This window comes from Scyliorhinus canicula, chromosome 13, assembly GCF_902713615.1.
Source record: "Scyliorhinus canicula chromosome 13, sScyCan1.1, whole genome shotgun sequence".
In the NCBI taxonomy this organism is placed as follows: Eukaryota; Metazoa; Chordata; class Chondrichthyes; order Carcharhiniformes; family Scyliorhinidae; genus Scyliorhinus; species Scyliorhinus canicula.
Window position 1 is genome coordinate 157617730 of NC_052158.1, and position 11997 is coordinate 157629726.

Here is an 11997-nt window from a genome sequence, read left to right on the forward strand (position 1 = left end):
GAGGTCAGAGCTGGGTTTTTTACGCAAAGAGTGGTGAGGCCGTGGAATGCCCTACCTGCAACAGTAGTGAACTCGCCGACATTGAGGGCATTTAAAAATTTATTGGATAAGCATATGGATGATAAGGGCATAGTGTAGGTTAGATGGCCTTTAGTTTTTTTTTTCCATGTCGGTGCAACATCGAGGGCCGAAGGGCCTGTACTGCGCTGTATCGTTCTATGTTCTATGTTCTATGTTCAGTGGGGTGAGCAGTCAGATGGCTGCCTTTGAGGCCTTGGCAATGGCGGTTCATGCCCGACACCACAGTCCTGGGCGGGACACCCTGACCCCATTTCCTGTCTCCTGGTCACCCCCAGCTCCTTCCCCTGGTCCTGACAGACACCCCCCCCCAGCCAGCGGCCCAACAGGCAGCTCACGGTGGTGCCATTGGTAATTTGACTTACCTCCTCTTTCACCCTCATCGGCCAGGGTGCCTGTTCCCCGATTTTAAATACCACAAGTGAACCATGAGGTCGTCACTTCCGCCTGGTGGAGGAGGAACTTCGCGGGAGGGCAGAGCCTACAGGGCCGGGCTGGTTAATGATATGCTAATGGCCGTTACTGTACAATTTACACGTCCACGCCAGCTCGCGGCGTGGAACACATTCACACCGCTATTGAGGCTCCGAAACATGGCATTCCGCCGGACGCTGACCTTGATTTTCGGCTGACACTTGATTCTCCTCCCGATCGCCATTGGCAATTCCAGAGGGCGAATCCCGCACGATGGTTGCGATTCAACCAAAACATTTTGAAGTATCACCGTGGGTGAATTTGGCGGTGTTTCCTGCTGGATATTTGGTTGAGGTCCGGACATGGATTCATCCACACTTGGCCATTTTTTGGGGGCCTTGGGGATTTTCCCCCCGGTCGAGCCCATACTTGGAAATTCTTTCTGCAGAGCAGAGCTGAACCCGTCAACAAGGCCAACTTTTCAGAAATCGGGGGGGGGGGGGGGGGGGGGGGGGGGGTCATTTTGAAAGTGTGCTCCGATCACTAAGTGAGCCCCCACACTCCCCCTCCATGGGCATTACTGCCCTCCCAAGTGAGAACCCCACTGTGGGGTTGCTGAGGGCCCCCCTTTACAAGCGCCCCCCCCCCACCCACCTCCAATCTGTGCCCCACCCTTCAGAATCCCCCCTTCACCTCTCCAACCTTCACGAGGCCCCTTCATACCTGCCTGACACTCATACACCCCTCACCCTTCCTTTCATTGTCCCTCCCCCCCCCCCCCCCCCCCCTCAGGTCCTGACCTTTGACAGTGCCAACCTGATACGTGGGCACCCTGGTACAGCCAGCCTGGCACCCAGGAAGTGCCCATGGCGGAGCCAACCTGGCACCCTGGCAGTACAGGGTACTGCCCTGCCCTGTCCCCAACCACCAGGGGGGTCTCCAATGGCCTTTGAGATCCTCAAGTGGCTATCACAGCTGGCCTCCGCTTGTGGAGACCAGTATTAATGGGTGCCCTGTCGGGGCCTTGCCGGTGTGACCTCTGACCCCCAGGCCCCGGATGAATGCGGTATCGGTATACCGCACGTCGAGTGACTCGTTACCAGCCTGGCACAAAGCCCGACTTGGGCCTCTCCCAGGCTACACCATGGACCACCCTAATTAGATGTCAGTTAAAGGCAGGATCAGTTTTTGCAGTCACCCCCCCTTAGGTTGAATAGCTCCATAGCTGTCAGCACAGTCAAACTGAAGTTCCTGTGCATCGAACTTTGGGGAGGAGGATCTCAGCACCCTGCAGTCTAGGCTGGGAGGAAGGAGACACAATTACAGGGCAGGTTGATGTCTGTCTCCCTCCCTAACAGCACTGTGGGTGTTCCTACAGCACACGGGCTGTGGTGCTTCAATATGGCGGCCCACCACCACCTTCTCAAAGGGCAATTAGAGATGGGTAACAAATACTGGCTTAGCCTGCAACATCCATATACCAAGAAAGAACTAAATTATAGCATATTCACAGCTAGCATATGATCAAGAGCAGACTCTATGACTGAATTCTCCACTCCCTCAATGTTTCTCCTCCGGCATGAGTTCAACTCAGACAAAGTCTGGATTGATCGGGATCTTCCTAGTCCTTATGGCCCATTACCATGACAGTCATTATATTTGAGTTTTTCACTGAGGCAGCAGTTCCAGTTACTGTAGAATTCTTCTGTTCAAATCTCTGTTACCAAGATAAGGAGCCAACACCAGGAGCTGGTATTTCAACATAGACGAAGCAGCTGCAGTATCTGCACAGTTTGCTTATTCAGAACATTCTTCTAATGCGGTGTCCTTCTCACCCTGAATGTTAAACATTCCCCATATTGCGAAGAGGAACCAGAAGAGTTCATCCCCGTGGCCGACGGCAATATTTAACCCATCAACCAAAATCACAAAAACACACATTGTCATCATCATCGCTCTGTGGTTTCTGGGATCTTTCTATGCACAAATTATTGACCATGTTTCCAATGCTGAGGCAGCGACTACACTTTAGAATGAAGTATGGTGGCACAGTGGGCAGTGTCGCTGTCTCTGAGCCAGGAGCTTGTGTACCACCCCAGGACTTGTTGGTCAAGGAAGGTGCATTCATAACATGGCCAATCGATGGAGGCCGGTTTAGCTCAGTTGGCTAGACAGCTGGTTCCTGATGCAGAGCGAAGCCAGCAGCGCGGGTTCAATTCCCGTGCCAGCTGATGTTATCTCGCCTGAGGTGTGGTGACCCTCAGGTTAAACCACCACCAGTCACCCCCCCCCCCCCCCCCCAAAGGGGAAGCAGCCCATGGTCATCTGGGACTACGGCGACTTTACCTTAGGTGGAGTATCTATCCGCAAATTCCTTCCAACATGTCAGTGGTAGGTGGTAAGAGTGGGTGAGACACGTGGTCAGCCACGTGTCGTGTGGTGTGGCACCCCCTCAAACTTTAAGCCTCTGGTGACAAACTAACAATCTGTCTCAGGATGGCTTTGGGAACAGATAAAAGTCGGCCTTTTGCACCACTAGGCGGGAAGAGAAGCAACAACAAATGCTTTATAATAATACCCGATTGCCTGTAAATGCTTTGGGTGCCGTGAAAGGCAATATAGAACTGCAAGCTTGGTATTTCTTCGCCAACATGTTATAATTTCAGTTGGCTGGATGGGAAGATCCCATAATGGAACTCTGGATCAAAAGACCGGGGGGGGGTGATTCAGAGATCTTGTCACCCCTGACTTGGGGTCAGGACAAGGCTGTTGAATCTTGCAAGAGACCTTCACAGGGAATAGTGATGTTCGAAAAGCCTCATGAGATTCAATGGAAACTGCATCGCAATCTGGATCTCACTCTCACTGGGCAAGATCCAGGTGCACATATTTAAATTAGGCCCATTTAATTATGCGCTTGCTCATAGAACATAGAATATACAGTGCAGAAGGAGGCCATTCGGCCCATCGAGGTCTGCACCGACCCACTTAAGCCCTCACTTCCACCCTATCCCCGTAACCCAATAACCCCTGCTAACCTTTTTGGTCACAGGGCAATTTAGCATGGCCAAACCACCTAACCTGCACATCTTTGGACAGTGGGAGGGAAACCGGAGCACCCGGGGGAAACCCACGCACACGGGGAGAACGTGCAGACTCTGCACAGACAGTGACCCAGCGGGGAATCGAACCTGGGACACTAGCGTGTGAAGCCACAGTGCTATTCACTTGTGCTACCGTGCTGCCTCAATTCACCCGGGTCCCAGGATTCACCAGCCTCGCCAGCGAGGCATTAACCGGGCACCATTTGGTACTGCTTCACAAAGTCACAAATCAGTCGTGATGGCACCTTGGGGGGGTTTCGCTAGGGAGTTGAGTCTCATCGGCGGTCAGGGACAGGCAGGGTGGTACCCTGGCACTCCTTGGCACCTGGCACCATGGCATTGCCAGCTTATCAGCTTGGCACAGCCATCCGGACACACTGCCAGGGTCCCCGGTGGCACTGCCAGGCTGTAAGGGGCATTGCCATGCTGCCAGGCTGGCAATGCCAAGGTGCCCAAGTTCCAGGTTGCCCGTGCTGAAGGTTGGTATTGCCCATTAGAGGTGGGGTGAGGTGACGTCTCGAGAATCCTGGAAGTTGGGTGAAGTTGGGGGGTCCTAAGACCATGGCGGGGATGTTGAGGGCTGTCGAAAGATCAGGGCTGCCTCTAAAAATGACGCTCTGATCGCGAGTACTCTTTCTAATTAATGACTTAAACAGTAGCCTCAATGGGAAGCTCCTAACTGAGGTGAAAATACCTGGCAAAGTGCCATTGAACTGCGGAGTCTTTCCCCAACTCCATTCAATGGATTTCTATCTGCTGAATCGTGCCCCATAACGTTTATTTTTAAAATAAAATATGGAGGCCAATTATTTTTAACAACAAGGAAAATAATTTATTAAACATGAAAAAGTTGGATTATGATACAATACGCCCTTACCCCCCTCCTTTAGTTTAACAATTACACACATGTTTTAGGATTAACCTGGATTACAAAGTACATCTTAATCTACAATGATCTTGATAATACAAAGTCCCTTTTAAACACACAAGATGACTGTGGTCAAATGCACGCACTCTGCTCTGAACCCAAGTTAGTGTCTGTGGTTTTCTCCTCAGAATCCCCCCAGATGATAATCCCATGAGAGTTTCCAAACTCCACTCCAAATACGCTTTAAAATCGTCTCTCACATGTATACTTTCCCTTAGCAGTTTGCATTCCAAATTCCAGACCAGGTTTGCCAAATAACACTTTTAAATAAAGCTTCCACTCCACTTTTAACAGTGAATCCAGTCCAGGATTTTACACCAACCCCTTTTAGGATTCCCTTGTCTTGACTGCTGTGCAAACCACTCACAATTGCTTTAACTCTCAATTCTCAGTAAAATGACATCAGTCGTTTGATTTACATTTGAAGCTGCTGTCCCACTTTAAACCTAGTCACTGTGATTGTCTCCTTAGCTCAGAACACTTTGTGTACTCTTCCTTGCATTCTTATGAGTAATATCTTCACTTAAATTCAAACATCTTAAACATTCTTTCTGTCCTAATTCCCTGGTTATCTGGACTGTAAATTGTGCTTTAGGAAGCCTGCCTCTTTGCAGCTCCTGGCCTGTTCAACCTACCTTCTGGCAGAGTTCAGCGATGTTCCCTCCCTGAGGTCCTGTCTCCAACTGCCCACAAATTCAGCTAAAACTAAAACTTAAAAGTTCCTCCCACTTACCAGGCCCCTCTAACCATAGCTTTTACCCTTCCAGGAAAAGGAACGTTAAATTATACCCACTTAAAGCTATAACCTATAGAGCAAACAACAATAAGCACAGGAACAGGCCCTTCGGCCCTCCAAGCCTGTACTGAATCATAGAATCATAGAATTTACAGCGCAGAAGGCGGCCATTCGGCCCATCGAGTCTGCATCGGCTCTTGGAAAGACTCAAGCACACACCTCCACCCTATCCCCATTACCCAGTAACCCCTCCGAACACTAAGGGCAATTTTGGACACTAGGGGCAATTTATCATGGCCAATCCACCTAACCTGCACATCTTTGGACTGTGGGAGGAAACCGGAGCACCCGGAGGAAACCCACACACACTCGGGGAGAGAACGTGCAGACTCTGTACAGACAGTGACCCAAGCCGGGAATCGTACCTGGGACCCTGGAGCTGTGGAGCAATTGTACTAACCACAATGCTACTGTACTGGTCATGATGTCAACCTTGGCTAAAACCCTCAGCAATTCCTAGTGCCGTATCTCTCTATGTAGTGATCTGCATATCTGTATGTACACAAGGGGTTAATGTATAGTCATAACAACTAAGTGATCACTAGATGGCAGCACTAGAATGGGGTACAAAAGACAGACTCAATCCGCGTTCCTGCCTCTCCGTGTGTATAGTGACAAGTGACCAGAGGGAGAGAGAGATAGCTCAGAGTGCAGGTGTAGTTAATCATAGTTTATTCTTAATCAATCTTGTTTATTTAATATCTAGTAGAAGTATTAGAGAGAGAGCAAACTCACAGTTTATTTGTTTAAGTTACTCAATAAATTATTTGCTTTAATTGGAAGACTACGAGTGTTAATCAACATCGAGTTTAAGAACATCTTGGTGAGAAGCAATGAGTAACATATATTACACCAAGTAATATAACACTCTATACCCATCCTATCCATGTATTTGCCGAGATGCCTTTTGAATGCCTAATATTTAAATGCCTAATGTTTGCCAATACAATTATAAGTCCCTTAAAATGACCTTTGATTTCTGAACAAACAATATCCATATTCTTCTGAAGTATGTGAAGAAAAGAGTAAAGTAATCTTTGCTGCATGTTTAATGAATTCACGCCACTTTTAACTTTTCTTGGAGTGAATGATTTATATTTAGAATCCCCTCTAATCAGTGTGGAAGATTGTCGTGTCTACAACGTGATGTTGTCATTCATCAAAAATACAATCGTGTGTTTTGACCAGTACTGTAAATGGTGCCGTTTCCTCTCAGTGTAATTTTCTGTCAACGCTGAAACTAATAGCCCCACAGATTCCGCAGGATATCCGGGCGGGATTCAGTGTTACTCACAGAATAAATGCCGAGCATCCTGAGCTCAATACAGCTGAAAACATGGAATCGGAGGAGTGGGAGGATTGATGAGAAGCTCCTTGTCAGCTCCTGCGATCAGGAGCCTTTTCTCAGTCCCGGACATGATTGTGATCCGGTCATACTTCATCAATTCACTTCCACCCCGCAGATTGTCCGAAGAGGAAAATCTGGGAACAGGCAGTGTTAGCTTGCATGAGGCCAGAGCTGTGTGGCCCCCACTCTGCATTGTTCCAGTGCACCTGCTTCCCAGCAGCTCTGCATCAGCACTTTGAACAGTCAGAGATAAGAAAGCAATCGGCCTTAATGTTTAAAATCAGCTCCTGCGAAGAGAAGGGGAATCATCACATTACGTGCAAAGCTCTGCTGTCCCTGTCCGTACTCACACCAGTTCCTGTTCATCATCACCCCGGCTCACTGATCCTCTAGCACTTCAATTTTCAAATCCTCATCCTTGTTTTCAAACCCACCCTGGCCTTATTCGGTACCTTTAATGTAGTTAAAATGTCCCTAAAGTGCTGCAGGAGTGTCACCCAGACCAGGATTTTACATTTAACCAACAAAGGAGGCGTTAGTACAGTGGACATAGGACAGAGAGAGAAATATGGGGACATTCGAGAGGGGATTCCAGCGTTTAGGGCCCAGGAGGCTGAAACGAGATCACCAACGGTGGAGCGGTTAACATCGGAGATGCTCAAGAGAGCAACATTGGAGCAGCACGGAGATCTCCAATGGCTGTGGGGCTGGAGGAAATTATAGAGATGGTGAGCAGCAAGGCCATGGGGAGAACAAGGATGAGAATTTTATAATGGAGGCCTTCCTGGACCAGGATCCAATGCAGCTCTGCGAGCACATGGGGGCGATAGGTGAATAGGACTTGGTGCAGGTTAGAACGTGGGTAATATGAGACGAGCTGAATGGGGTGATTTAGCGGCCTTGCCGTGTTTATCATAGTTTATCATAGAATTTACAGTACAGAAGGAGGCCATTCAGCCCATTGAGTCTGCACCGGCTCTTGGAAAGAGCACCCTACCCAAGGTCAACACCTCCACCCTATCCCCATAACCCAGTAACCCCACCCAACACTAAGGGCAATTTTGGACGCTAAGGCCAATTTATCATGGCCAATCCACCTAACCTGCACATCTTTGGACTGTGGGAGGAAACCGGAGCACCCGGAGGAAACCCACGCAGACACGGGGAGGATGTGCAGACCCCGCACAGACAGTGACCGAAGCCGGAATCGAACCTGGGACCCTGGAGCTGTGAAGCATTTGTGCTATCCTCAATGCTACCATGCTGCCGTGCCCCACTTGGCATCAGGATGAGGCCCTTGAATCTCGGGAGAGGCCCATCGTGAGATTTGCGACACGCCTTGCAAGACGTCGGGTTCTGGAGCTTGCCCTCACTGGGCGTGATCCATATCTGATTATTTTAAGGTGCCATTAGGCTCATATGCGTTTGCGGGATTCTCCTGGTGGTCAGTACCTAATGGCAGCACCTGGGAGACCTGGCCAGGGTGCCGTTTATCATACAATCATAGAATTTACAGTGCAAAAGGAGGCCATTCAGCCCTTCAAGTCTGCTCCGGCCCTTGGAAAGAGCACCCCACTTAAGCCCACACCTCCATCCTATCCCCATAGCCCAGTAACCCCACCTAACCTTTTTTGGACACTACGGGCAATTTAGCGTGGCCAATCTACCTAACCTGCACATCTTTGGACTGTGGGAGGAAACCGGAGCACCCGGAGGAAACCCACGCAGACCTGAGGAGAACGTGTTGAGTTCAACTGGATAAAGGCTGCCCTCTTTGAGAAGAGGGTGAGGTTTGGAATATTATACCCGGCCCGCTTGTGGGAGACTTTCCAGAAACAGCAGATCTATTTTGATGCACCAGAGGAAGCGATGGACTTTAACTGAACAGGGAGGATTGAGAGGACATTGAACTTTGGGAGTATTGTGACCTTTTAAAAATGCCTGGGGGTGGGTATTCCGGGGCGGGTCTTGGCTGGGGAGCAGTGATGGTGGGTCTTTTGTTACTCTTTGTATGTTGGTGGTTATAATAGTCAGGTTGGGGGAAACTGGAGGGAAGAGGAGAAGTCAGAGGCAGGGGCCACCATGCTAGCTGGGTGGGCTAGTTAACAGGAGCAAAGTGGGGGGTAGGTATGTGGGGGGGATGGGTTGTTATTTTGTTTGAGGGTCGGGGGGGGAGGGTTGCTGACATGGGTGTGGTTGGTGTGGTGCAGTTGGGAAGGGATTGATGGCAGTGGGTATCCGAGGGCGGGCATGGAGGGATGCGTGCCGTGATCCAGGGGCTGGCCCATAAAGGGATATGGCTGATCGGCAGGGGAAGGGGCGGGGAGACCCCGACCAGGCTGGTCACATGGAACGTGAGGGGGTTGAATGGGATGGTTAAACGGTCACGTGTGTTCACGCATCTGCGGAGTCTGAAGGCGGACGTGGTTCTATTGCAGGAGACGCACCTGAAGCTGGGGGATTAGACGAGGCTGAGAAAGGGGTGGGTGGGGCAGGTGTTTAATTTGGGGCTGGATATGAAGACGATGGGGGTGGCAATGCTGGTCAATAAAGGGATTGAGTTCGAGGTGGGGGCATAGTGGCTGATCCGGGGGAGGGTGAGGATGGGAGGGAGATATGTGACAGTTAGAGCCAAGTTGGAGGGGATGCCGGTGGTTCGGGTAAACGTTTATGCTCCAAATTGGGATGATGTGGATTTTATGAGGCAGGTGTTGGGGATGATTCCGGACTTGGACTCTCATTGGTTGATTGTGGGGGTGATAGAGCTGATCTTGGACAGGTCGAGTCCCAAGTTGTCGAGGGTGTTGGCTGTGTCGAGAGAGCTGAGGGGGCTCATGGAGCACATGGGGAGGGGGAGTGGACCCTTGGAGGTTTGGGAGTCAGAGGGCGAACTCCATCTGCCACATTTTGGCCCACTCTTCTCACCTATCTGTATCCATTTCTAATGTTCTATCACTTTTCAGACCCTGGAGAATTATCCGCCTTCAATCCCATTAATTTCCCCAAAACCATTTCTTTGCTAATAGTAATTTCCTTCAGCCGCTCGCTGAAACTTGTGTTTCTCAGAACTTCTGGTACATTATTCATGTCTTCCTTTGTGAAAACAGAAGCAAAGTGCGAATTTAGTTTCTCTGCCATTTCTTTGTTCCTCATTATGAATTCCCCCCTTTCTGACTATAAGGGGGGCTGCAATCGGTTTTATGAATCTTTTTCTCTTTACCTACCTATAGAATATTTTACAGTCAGTGTGTATGGGCGGAATTCTCCGCAAGGCCCGACGCCATTGTGAAACCTGGAGAGGTTCACGACGGCGTCAGAGGCCTTTCCTTGCCCCCTATTCACCCCCCCCCCCACGGGGGGCTAGGAGGGCTGTGCCGTAATTCTCGGCCGCGGGGCCTTGTCGCTGGCGTCAAAGCCCGGCGCGCCGAGAATGACGCGGCCGGCGCCCCGGGAATGACGCGGCCGGCGCCTAATGACGTCAGCCGCGCATGCGCAGGTTGGACGGCTCCAACCCGCGCATGCGCGGCTGACGTCACGACGGATGACGGCTCAAACCCGCGCATGCACGGTTGCCGTCTTCCCCTCCGCTGCCCCGCAAGACGTGGCAGCTTGATCTTACGGGGCGGCGGAGAGGAAAGAATGCGTCCCTTTGAGACGCCGGCCCGATGATCGGTGGGCACCGATCGCGGGCCAGTCCCCTCCCGAGCACGGTCGTGGTGCTCACTCCCCTCTCCGCCCCCCACAAGCCACAAAACAGCTGCTGGCGCCATGTTCACGCCGGCAATGACCAGGTGGGGTTGCCGCCGGCGTGAACCGTTCAGGAACAGCAGGCCGCTCGGCCCATCCGGGTCGGAGAATTGCGGGCCGCCGTTTTTCCAAGCGCCGTGTTGCAAAATGCGACACGCCATTTTGGGGGGTGTGGGAGAATTGCGGGGGGGTGCCAGAGCGGCCCTCCCGCGATTCTCCCACCTGGCATGGGAGCAGAGAATCGCGCCCTATGTTATCCACTAGTTTGCTTTCATATTGTATGTTCCCCTTCTTAATCAATCTCTTAGTCTGCCTTTGCTGAATTTTAAACAGTTCCCAATGCTCAGGTCTATTGCTTTTTCTTGCTAGTCTTTGTGCCTCTTCTTTGAATCTAATGCTGTCTCTAATTTCCCTTGTAAGCCATGGTTTGGCCACTCTTGCGCCAAATAGGAATAAACAACTTTTGGAGTTCACTTATTCGTTCCTTGACTGTCTACCATTGCCTGTCCACTGTCCTTCCTTTCAGTAATGTTTCCCAGTCCGTCACAGCCAGCTCATGCCTCATACCAGCATAGTGACCTGTATTGAGGTTTATGACCTTGGCCTCCGAATCAACTACCTCACTATCCACCTTGATAATGAATTCTACCATATTATGGTCACTCATCCCCAAGGGTTCCCTCACAACTACATTGCCAACTAATTCTTTCTCATTGCACAACACCCAGTCCAAGACGGCCTGTTCCCTTGTTGGTTCCTCAACATACTGGTACAGAAAACCATCCCGTACACATAGAAACATGGAAGAAGAAGCCCTAACACTAATCCCCAATATTGAATCAATATCTTCTTTGACCAACAATGCAACTCCACCATTTTTCCTTTCTGTCTGTCCTTCCTAAAAGCTGACTAGTCCTTAATGCTTAGTTCCCATCTTTGGCCACCTTGGAGCCATGTCTCTGTAACCCCAACTCTATCATGTCCCTTTACATCTACCTGCACAACTAATTCATCCATTTTATTTTGAATGCTCCACATGTTTGGGTAGAAAACCTGGTTTAGCTCAGAGGGCTGGACAGCTAGTTTGTGACGCAGAACAAGGCCAGCAGCGCAGGTTCAATTCCCATACCAGCCTACCTGAACAGGTGCCGGAATGTGGCAACTAGGGGCTTTTCACAGTAACTTCACACTTGTGACAATAAAAAGGTATTATTATTAGTTAACATTCCTTGTCCGGTCCCTACTATTTTTTTACAATGTGATTATCTGATACAGGTCCTTGATTTCTCTGCCTATCACATTTCCTATTCTCCTTTCTGTCTTTCTCTCTTGTTTTTGATTGTTATTTAAGGAAAACACATGTGCAGGGTTAAGGAGAGAAGGTAGGGGAATGACACTAGGTGAATGGCCCTTTTAGAGAGCTGGTGCTGTCACGATGGGCTGAATGGGCTTATTCTGCACTGTAGCAATTCTGTGATGAGGTAACAGCAAAATAAGCAGAGGTAGGCAAAGAGATTTGGCGGGCAAACAGGCAGGCAGCTGAGGGGCAATTTGAGGATGATGGGCTTGGAGGTAACTGAGG